The following is a 12,148-nucleotide window of genomic DNA, read 5'->3' on the forward strand; positions in this document are numbered from 1 at the left end:
TACTGGTTTCTCAGTCACAAGCTGGTTGCAAACCTGAGGCCAGCAGGTGTCAGTCAGTTATGGTAGATCTGAAATTTGGTTTGATGATGTCAATATGAGAAGCTACAGACTGATAGGAGGAACCAAAGAGCTCTGTAAAGGTAAAGGCAAATCTTCTGAAGTTGGGATGTAATTAATTTAATTTCACATAATTACCACGGTAGAAGCCATTTGTTTGTTAAAATTTTATGAAATATATTTGTTCTATTTGATGTTTGTTGTGAATGACGTAAACTCACAAACGATCGAGGTAATTAGTCCAATGTTTAGAAACTACAGCAGCTGTAATGCGCCACAGCAAAGGTAAACAAAGGTAAAATACAGTGTTGTATAGTAACGAAGTAAAAATACTTCACTACTTTACTTAAGTATATTTTGGAGTACTTCATACTTTCCTCGAGTATGAAAATTTTTGATGACTTTCACTTTTACTTCACTATATTTCCGAACTTAATTGCGTACTTTTACTCCGATACATTTTCAATGTGTGGTTTAGTTACTCGTTACAAAAAAGCGAGAGAGAGAAACGCAAGTGTTTTGACCCCACCTACTGATTGACTGCAACAAAGTCGGTAGCCTGCTTGCCTGGGCTTGTTCATCACCACCAATAGGATACACCTGTTTCGCTTCTCCCATTAAACACAAAGCAAGTCTCGCAATCAGCAGCAGTCACATGGAGGAGGAGACGGAGACCACAACGACTGCAACTACGTCGGACACGGCTCCAGGGGAACCACCAGCTGGTGATGAGAGCCCATGGCCTTATTTAAACACAATATACTCTTTCGTGGGTGTTAAAGATTCGTCGTACCGCATGCAGTTTATGTTATTCCTGCCCGAAGATGTTGAAATTCTATCTTACAAAAACTCCCCGTCCAACTTGAAGAAACACATCGAGGTAACGTCTTATGAAATGGTTATAATCCTCCTGTTTCAGTAACTATAGCTTGGTCACTAGGCACTACTATATTGTGAAACGTTGACCATAAATGAACTTTGTTTGGCATTGTTTCAGTTCCACACATGGTGTATTTAGCTTAGGCTTAATGTTGACTGTAGCAGGCTACCTAGACTCCTCTGGTCAAGGGGGACAGAAGCCATAGCGATAGCAATTTAGACTAAATTTAACGAATATAGGAAAGGCATGCAAGTTCAAAACCACAAACCATTAACATGTGCTACTCTTTAAAACTGGAACAATTTATTAGCAGGTTTAATTTTGCCTGCACTTGGTTGGGTACATTATTTTAAGTGTATTTGACAAGTTTACCAAAATATAAAAAATGTCATTCAAACTGCATTTGCCTTGCTTTACTTTTTACTTGTACTTTTCATTACATTACTTGAGTACATCCATTTTTACAGTAATTTCCATACTTAAGTACAAGAAGTTTCAGATACTTTAAGACTTTAACTCAAGTAACATTTTAGTCAGTGACTTGGACTTTTACCAAAGTCGTATTTTGGAGAGGTACTTATACTTTTACTTGACTCTGAGATTTCAGTACTTTATACAACACTGGTAAAATAACCCGAACAGGTGATCAACTCAAAACCACTAGTACCTTTTTACTCTCTCTATGGCTTTGTAGTTTAAGCACACCTGTTACCGTGGCAACCGCCTGCACTCCGCAAGACGAGCAAAGATTACGTTAAAAACATAACATTCAGTCCGTTACGATATCAAGTTTCCAGGCTTGATATTTATTTCTGGATTGTTAATCAGCGCTTCCCTGAACACAGCGATGGTTGATTGACTAGCTGTACTTGGTGCTAACGTGGCTAACACGAGTAACAGTTTAGTCCAAAGCCTTTTCTGCTAAAATAAAATCTTTAGTGTATGTCAGATACAGACACATTGCATATTGATCTGTTTAGCTAACGTAAGACTGTGTAGCAGACAGGCTTCAAGGTGTAGAAGTTGTATCAGTTCTGCCATTATGTTGTACTTAGCTAACGGGAAGCTAAGTGTGTTTGTGAGACGGCCACGCACGTGACCACGTAGAATGGGCATCAGCCAATGAAAAGCGGCCCCTCTGGTAAGGTCCATTAACTTTTCAATATTTGAATAATGAAATAATTTGGTTCTGAAACGACTACTTAGTTCTTGCAGACATTTTTATTTGCATAGTACATTTTCAGCAAAAAAAAAAGGTTTTATACAATTTGAATTAATTTAAAATAACTAGCAAAAAACTTTGCATTGCAATAACAAGCGGAAACAATGACGGGTTAATAAATAGACTACACTTTATGATGTTACAGTTAATAATTAGATACTGCTCTAAACAAATGGGTTTTCTGTCTTGATTTAAAAGAATTCAGTGTTTTGCAGTTTTCTGGTTGTTGTTGCTTGTTGGTTTTGGGGATGCAGAGCAGACCAGAACCAGAAGACCTGAGTGGTCTGTCAAGGTTGATATGAAAGCAGCAGATATTTAATGTATTTTGGTGCTAAGCCATTAAGTAACAACAGTATTTTAAAGTCTATTCTCTGAGCTTCGGGGGGAGCCAGTGAAAGGACTTTAGAACTGGGGTGATGAGGTCCATCTTCCTGGTTTTAGTGACACAGGCAGCAGCGTTCTGGATCATTTTTTATGAAGACATGCAAATGGATGAGTTTCTCTAGATTTTGCTGCAATGATTTTGCAATGTTCTTCAGATGACAAAAACCTGACTTTGTGACTGTCTTTATGTGGCTCTGAAGGTTCAGATGAGCCCATCACTACCCAGATTTCAGGCCTGATCATTAGTTTCTAGCTGTAATAACTGAGGCTGTGTGTTGAGTCTATTGTTTCTTAAATGTGTTTATGTCAAAAATGGATGAAGTGCATAAAGTAATTTACAAAATATAACAAAATTAATATGTTGAAATCCACCGGATACCTCCTTTCTTATCTATAGCACTCCTTTTCTTATTTATCTAAGAAATGTGTGTAGACAGGTTTTGTCCAAACATATTATGGTTGCATTCAAATAACACACAGTAAATGCACATTGCATTAAACACATATAGGGTTTCACTTAAAGGAGGATGTTTGTGTTAAGTTGGAAACAGTAAAACACTCAATACTTACTGTATCTCTGTGTGTGTGGGCGTGTGCGAGGGTGTGTGCTTTGGCGTGTGTGTGCGTGCTGCTCACAGTTGTCTTTGAATCCCCGCTGGCTATAATTGTGCCCCAACATGCATGTGAGTGGAAAACTACAGAGTCGGCTGGGTTCAGTCGGCTCAGGTTAAATTTTGATTGCTTTACACGCTCCCCTGCTGACTGACAATCTCTTAGCTGCTTTGTCTTTCACTCAGAAGACTTGTGGTGAAATTGGCAAGATCACATTTCATAAAAACACACATTAAAAAGACAAATACTTCATGTCTGCACAAAAGACTGTAGGCTATTTCCGACTGTAACAATAATTGGAGAAGATAATGCAAAGTCATTGTGATTTTGCATTTCATCTATTGAAATTTGTCATTTCAATAAAGAGGAAGTATAACTAAAACACTGCAAAATGCCATGTAAAGCGATGAGTTTGAACAAACATCGGCCATTTTAAAGGTAAAAGAATCCTTTTCCTATATTTTTTAATAAAAGTTTAAGTCTACAAAAATAAGAATTTCCACCATACACTGCAAAAATTTACCAAATATTTTTTAACTGGTTTCTAGTGCAAACATTTTAGTTCACTTGAATTAAGATAAAACTAATTTACAAATACCTTTTCAACAAGACAGCAGCTTTTATGAAGTAGATAATTCCTTAATGTTGATGAAAAAGTACTGGTTCCAGTGGCAGATTATTTAAAAAAAGACGCTATTCCCATGTTCTTGCTTCTATGTCTTACTGAAAAGTTAGTTTTGTCCTATTTTCAGAGTTCTCAGATATTTGCACAATAAACTACCAAAGACCAAAAATATTAGGGAAGGTTTTATGTTTTTGCAGTGCAGTTGAGCATTTCAAACAACAATTTAACTTAAGATGAAGAAACATTTAATATTCAAACACTTAAAAAATGTCACTGTGTCCATTTATATTTTTATTCAGTGGGATTTGGATCCATGCTCCGCTGCACATATAAGACCTTTGTGTTGATGACTTGTTTTCTTCTTGTTTATTGCTGGAAAGTTTATTTAGTTTACCAACAAAGTGGCTGCACTTCAAAATGCTGACTGAAGTCTTGTGTGTATCCAAACAGTATAAAAAAGCACAGTTTTTACTCATAACCTGGTCAGTAAAGGTTGTGATTTGAGGAAACACACCGATGTCCAGATGACCTCCTGAATAGCCGGATGCTTCTCTGACAAAGACACACAAAAATTTAAAAAATAATTTTCCACTGAAACTGAAATCAGTTCATAGTGATGGTAAAAATCCTGAACGCTCTCTTAGAATATAAATAATTCAGGCTTTACCAGGTTAAAGAAATCTACCCCTTGATTGCTCCCAGCTGTGTCTCGTTTCCCTGATTACCCTCTGTGTAATTAATCCCACCTGTGTTCCTTGTTGGGTTCTTGTTTAATCTGTCTTGTCGTCTTGTCCACCATCTAGTCTGTCTATTGTCATGCCAGTTGCTACCAGTATGAGAACTGTGGCTATCTCTCACCTGTGCTGCCTGGATTAATTACCAGTTGCTACCAGAGTCAGAGTTGTTGCTGTTACTCGTCTGTGCTGCCTGGATTGTTTGCCTTATTCGTCATTAAAATCATCATTCTTTCACTCCAACCTGGGTCCTCAGCCTCCGTTCTCGCCACCATGGGTCCGTTTTCTGCAGGCCCCGCCCTGACTGTTTTTGTTTTATTTATGGACTGAGTTTTTTCTGTTTTTTTTCCTAGACTCAAGAAAATAACTTTTTTTTTTAATATGAATAAAGTTATACCTTTTAGCACAGAAGCAACTAGGACTCAACCATAAACGGTTTTCGTTAAGGAACAAGATTGTGACAAAGAAATCCTCGCTTATTTGTTTAAACAGTCAAAAGTTTCCATTTAAACCAAGAAAAACCAAAACATCCACTGAATGGTAACTTACATAACCAAAGCGACAATACTTTGAAAGTCTGCTCCAGTTTTACTTTATTATTATGATAAAGGTTATGATGACCTTTTTTGCTTTACAGCTTTGAATTATAGAGGCTATAAATAGGAAAGTGTGATAATGATTAACTGTGACTCTAACCATGTCAGACCTGGCATTAAGCCCTCTCGACCTCAGCTGGATGTGTGACTCATTTAGATTTGAGAGAGCAGCAAATCTGAGTTAAAATGAACAAAGTTTTATTATCCTGTGAAGACAGCAGGATGGAAAAGTACAGGAATGATTAGGGTTCAAACCTGAGGAAAATGAGAAGGAACTGGTATGTGTGACTGCTGTAAAAACCCATGTGCAGCCATGCATGGATCAAATTTCACACCTTTACTGTCACATTCAAATTTAATGTCCATGCATGAGAAAAAATTATATTTTGTTCCACAGATCTAAACTTTAGAAGGAACAAATCTGAAAATGAATTCTTTCTATAAAAACTAAAGATAAAGAGCTTTTGTTAGCTTTTGAAACTGTGTTTTTTCAAAACACGCCTCCTGCAGCTGCGAATCTTCTCACAGATTTTATTTGGCCTGAGCATTTGCCAGCAGAATCCTTCTGAAGAAAACAAAGCTGCACACAGAGAAGAAAGCAAAATATAGCTTGAAATATGTATGCATAACATCATGCCACCTTTTTCTGTTTTTGTCCTTTACAGAACCCAAAACAGAAAATGTTGTTGTCATAAGCGGGCTGGTGCACACAGTCTGTGGCGCTCATGAAAACTGCAGGTAAACATCTGAGTCTCTGCAAACGTGAAGTATTCAGAGTGAATAAAGGCAAACGGTAACACTTTATTTGAAGGGTTTTACATAAGACTGACATAAACATGACATAACACTGGCCATGAACATGAAGGAGTCTTCATGAATGTCTATGACTGTTGTCATGAAGTATCATTCGGTGAATAATGATACTTTTAATGCAAGGTTGACACTTATAATGGACTTTTTATGCAAATTTTAATAAAACTTTGCTTTAAAAGGGTCACTATTGACCGAATAACGGAAAGTTTACACTTTTAATGGACTTTAATGCAACTTTGCATTAAAGGGTCATTATTTACCGAATGACACTTCATGACAACAGTCATAGACATTCATGAAGACTCCTTCATGCTCATGACCGGTGTTATGTCATGTTTATGTCAATCTTATGCACACCCCTTGAAATAAAGTGTTACCAGACAAACTTATAAAACAATTTTAATATGAGTTACCACTTTTAAAGGTACATTTCCCTTAAAGATCTTTTACAAAAACCATACAATGGAAAAGCAGTTTGACATTTTTTAATACATTTGTTTAGTGGAATCTCAACAATTTAAAAAAAAAACCCTCTTGTTTTTGCTAAAAGGTTTTGGCACTAGGTGAGGTGATCTTTTTTATTTTTTTACCGTATCAAAATTCAAAATTGGTTTATTTCACAAAACTGCAATAAAAACGCTTTTTTTTGCGTCTTAGAAGTCACATAAACAACAAGTGGATGTTGCCACTGGCACAAACCACGAAGAAGAAAATGACAGGAAGTAGTTTGGAGGATGAAGGAGTGGCGCGTTTTTTAATGACTTTTCGCACAAACAAACTTATTCCTGTGTGATTTTAGTTGCATTTCTTATTTAATGGCAACACCACGATTGTGAAACTGTTTGTTTTTTTACATTAGCAAAATATCTACAATTGGTAATGGAAAATCAGCTAATGACATACATTAAAATTTGTAAATTAAATATGGTCCCTAGGCACAAAAACAAGCTGTCACTCCTATTGGCACTTCTGATAAAGATGTATAAAAATCCTCAAAATAAATGTAGAATTTCCTGGAGAAGCATAATCTCACACTGAAACAATAAAAAAAATTTAATGTGTTTATTTTTTCAGTGCAAAAACCCTCTTTTTAAAATCTGAAACCTCACACTTTTTGGCACCCCATACATCCCGTCAAAGTAAACACGACTTTTAAATAAATATAATACGACTTTTAAATAAATATAATTATTATTCTTTTTTTAAAAAAACAAAGATGATTATAGTTTGTATAAAAAGTTTTAGTTTGCTACCCTCAACTTTGATTGTTTCTGTGGAGATTAAATTTGATGAACGCTGAGGTCAGTTTTTAGATCACCTCCGACTGTTTGGCTCCTCTGAAGTGAAACACGGGAACAAAAAGGTGCCAGACAGCAATAATTGGCACCTGCTGGATTCTGAAAAAGATTATAATGGCTGAAATAAGCATTCACTGATAGAAGCAAAAAAATAAATAAAAAATACACTCTCCACAGGAGCATTTCATGAAAGTTTTCAAAAGAGGCCTGGTGAAAGTAACTAATGACTTTGAATAGTTGGTTTAGTTAGTTATTAAGGGTCTTGTCACAACTGTTTATATCTGTATTATTTTACTTTATTAATTTATTTAAAAAGGTGAAACACAAATATTAGTACTTATTTTTACAATATTTGAAATTACTAACACTGCCTGATACAAGGGAACATTTTGTTATTGAATAGAATATTTTACTCTTATTTTTGTCACAGCTATCTTCAGTCATCACATCGTAATCAAATCTTCACCAAAATCATTGTAAAATGTGTGCATGGAGTGCAGAGACAGTAAATACAAAATATTAAACATATTATTGGCAAGCAGAGTTGCAGTGGATGACATTTGAAACGTGAAATTCTGTCAAATATTACATTAAATTACTTGTTTTGAAGAAGGTCCAAAATCAACACGAATATCTGCAGCCCTGAGAGGATTGTGGAGAAAAGTAAAATCAAAAGTTTGAGGGAGATTGGATTGCAATTTGAGAGCCTTCACACTCATATTCAGGTACTTCCTGCGATGTTTCACTTGAGAAAACACTGACTTAGGGGAAACTGAGTGATTTTAATGAATAATAATAATAATAATAAAGGAGGAAACATTAGCAGGTAAACAGAATAATCCTGCAGGAAATTACAGACAGAAAGGCTTTGATGCTGAGGAGGGTGATTGCTACCAAGAAGCAGGTGGTTGATTATAAAATGGGAGCAGCTGTGAGAGAAGGCCAGTCGACTCAGAGAAAATGAAAAATTAACATAAATCAGAAGGGACTCAAAGGATCTAGATCCAAAGAGGAAAAACCTAACAAATAATTACAGAGAAAATAAGCTACGAATATACAAGAAACAGAAAACAAGAATAACTTACATAAAGCGATGAACCGATATAGCAAGACCTTTCGAACATTAATGAATCCCATAAGCTGAATAGAATATGGCATTACCTAAACAGGTATAAACAAACAACAAAGAAATTATTAAAATACAAACGCAAAAGAAAGTCAAACATCTTACCTGGACTAAGAAAACTGACGCTGAGTTTTCTTCACGTGAGCAAAACTTTGTTGATATTCCGCTGACATTGAAAAAACACAATTTAGCAATTGCAGTGAGGGGGGTTGGTGACTAAAAGGACGTTTAATAATAGTGATATACAGGTGGGTTTGGACACATTGGGACGTTAGCAAAAGTGGATCTTTCTCTTAGTTCAACAAATAAAGTTAATTAAATCTATTTCTCTGAAGGGGACCTATTGTGAATAAAGCACCTTTTCACATTTTATATGTCCATTTGGGTCTCAGTTCTTTCTAAAAACAACCCAGGCGCTTCAGAAACCAGCCAGAGACTTTTTTTGGCAATAAGTTAAAATTAACTTAAGTTAATATTTTTGGTGTCTGGATAAAAAGCAGTTTCAAAATCCTCCTGAATGTTGAGTCAAACTGCACAATTACCTAGCAACCTGAGCCCAGCTCATCACCTAGCAACCCAACCTGACACCCGGCATGTTTGGTCAGCTGGTTCTCCCGCTGTACAATGGCTGCTGGAAAAAAAACAAGTGTTTTGCTGTTGACTTACCATTCAGAAATCACTTGCTAAATTCTTGCTGCTTGTGCAGGAGGCTCCACTTCTGCTTTTCAAAGACGTATGGTTGTATAATTGCGCATGTGTTTGAAGCGTTGAGTTGGGGGCATGGTCTGGCAGCAGCTTATTTAGATTTAAAGTGACAAGATGCCCTAAAGCAGCTCATTGTAAAATGAACTCAAAGTAGGCAGAACAGATTTAAATCTCATTATCTTAGAATGGTTTCATGCAACAAAAAGGAAGCATAAAAGGTCACCTTTAAAATAAGTTTATCAAGTGTTACAGCTTGTATTTGTTAGTATATCCCTCACGCTTATGCTGTTTAGTTACATCAAATAAATGGGGGGTAGCATTTAGCAGAGCATTTACAGGGACAGAGTGACATTAATGGCATTCAGTGCAAACTAGACACAATTCACACGCTTGTACTGTCAACACATGTGTAACTGAAGGTCACACGAATCACACAGACGGTTTTTTATCAGTTCATGCATAGCCGTGTTTGTTTATTTAACTGGATGAAAAATATTAGCAACACAGAGTGTAAAAATTAAGTATTTAGTCTGAATATTTACTGTCAATTTCACGTGAAACCCTAACGACCCGAAGCTCATGGTTTGTGTTTATATAACAATAATAATCCTGGTCACGATCCACATGCAATTACAGCAGGAGAACAATTTTCTAATACTTTCATAATCCACTTTACTGTTCCTTCGCGGTTAGTTTCTTTTATAGCCTTTCTGATATTTCAAGATTGAAATCCCAGTTATGGTTAATGAAATAAATCCATCTGAATGACTTAGCATCAGAGTGTTAGACAGATAACAAAGCAATAAAGACAGCATCTGTCAGCTCATATTTAATTTTGATTCCACCATTTGAAGACCAGCAGGGTGTCATTTGTCTCTCCTGCTTTATTGCTTTTGAGAAAAAGTAGACCGATGGATGACTTTGTCTTCATCTTCGTCTTTGTGATTTCAGCCTCTGCTGAGCTTAACGCATTAACAAGAGCTGCTGCACGTCAATATTTAACTGGGATTGTATTGCACATTAATTTGAAGAGGAAGTAAAAATGATGCATAACTAAGAAAATTGTGGTTTGTTGTCAACCCCTGTGCTCTGATACTCCTAAATACAATCCAGTGCAAACAGATGTCTTTAAAAGTCAAGAGTTAATTTACACCTGTGTGTAAATTATTCTCAACATGAAAATATTCCAGCTTAAAGTGAGTTCAATAAAACCATTATAGTCACCAGTTATGAAAACAAGCAATAAACATTACATTTTGTCAAATGCTATCATCAGAATTATCTATACACATCAAATATGTTGATCAATGTTTCATTTATTACTAATCAAGGGAAACTCTAAACAAGTGGATGAAAATGTGCAAGAAATTCTTTTAGATTAAACTCTAAAAATTACAAATTTCTCAGTTTCAAACGTCAAAACTGAGACATTTCTTTTGTCTAGAAGGTTTCTGAGATCAATCTCAAAATTTCTGAGTTTTTTACTTTTGAAACCCAGAAATTTTCTTCTTCTTTTTAATGTAAGATTTCTGAGATTACTTTTTAAAATTTGTGAGTTTTTGGTGAAAGTTTATTCCTTTTTTCTATTTACTCTGTTGTAAAATTCTGAATGTTCATATAAAATGTGGAAATTCTTGGCAGTAATTTGTGACCAGAGTTCACTAAAACCTTCAGCCAGCAATCATTTGAAGCCTAATTATTATAAAAACCTGCTGGAAGTGGTTTTTAAAGTGATTTTCAGAAATGTTTCCCGCTGTGCTGCTGCATCACTCATGACTTTCTCTAAAACTGGTTGAAAGAACAATGAGCTCAAGCTCAGCAATTATTTCCGCCATGCATGTTCTTCTAATAATCACCATCATTCTGGTCAGCTTCACAGGAAAGAGGCGAGAAAAAAAAAAGAAGCTGTTCGGGTTTGCGAAGTAGCACGAATTCAGACTGCCACTTTTCTGGGAAGTCGCTCCACAGTTTCAGGAAATGCAGGCAAACTTACTGTGCGTGTTTTTCCAGAGGCAAATATGCACAGAAACTAATCAGGAGTAAAATAACCTGAATCCTGTCATGTAAAAGTTTAGAAGATGATCATTGTTACTGTTTGATTCAGTTTTGCAACTGTATCCATCAGGGGTCAAGAGTTATCAGAGTCCAACCTGCAAGGCTTAATCTTTTGCAAAAGTAACAGAACTCAAATGTTTAGTAATCTGTGTAGAAATCTGTTTTTACCTCATGTCATGTCATCATCCTAAATACACACAAAGCAAAGTTTCCATTGCTTTTCTGTAATTGTTTGTGTTTTCTGACATTCTGGAGTGAAAAGCTACACTTTACTCCCCGGCGTTTTTTTTTTTTTACTAATTAAAACTAAAACAAAATACCATTGGAGCACAGAAGTTGGTAGTAACTAGTAACTTCTACTCTATTTTCAGGTCTAGCTTTACAACATACATTTTTATTTTTAAGTTCTAATATAATAAAGTATTACTCTTCCCACAGTGAGTAACTTAATTAAAGAAGAACAGATATGTTTTAACCACAAATGCACCAGATATAAACACCAACTGTTTAACAAATGCTTTATAATTAAAATTGCATTGTACTGTAAACTTACAGTTTATGTTGAAGTGAGACTTCTTGTTTTTGCACAGGCTTTGCTTTAATGTTATTTTTTTATTTTCTGAGTTTTTTTGTGCCATTTGGAAATCAAGTGAATAAAACAAACACTACATATTGCCACAGAAAATACTTTTCTTTTTTTGTTTTAGTCTTTAAAATACCAGAATTTGTGCATAACGTTACTTTTAAATCATCAGTTACTAAGTATTTAAGTAACCGTTTTATTAAATACTTGTTTTTCTTCTTGGATTTTACTTTACATTCTGCTTTTACTTGAGTAATAATATACTGAAATAGTGCAACTCTTACTTGAATATAATTTTGGGTACTTTAACTACCTTTGTTGGAGAGCATCTTTAATAAAATAGACCAGAGAAAATGGGAACGAAAAAAAGGTGTTATTAACAAGTTTCATATTTAATTTTTGCTGTGTTATGTGTTGACACATCACTGGCTTATTCATTAAGTTTGGGAGGTTTTTTT

This window comes from Xiphophorus maculatus, chromosome 12 (assembly GCF_002775205.1).
Source record: "Xiphophorus maculatus strain JP 163 A chromosome 12, X_maculatus-5.0-male, whole genome shotgun sequence".
In the NCBI taxonomy this organism is placed as follows: Eukaryota; Metazoa; Chordata; class Actinopteri; order Cyprinodontiformes; family Poeciliidae; genus Xiphophorus; species Xiphophorus maculatus.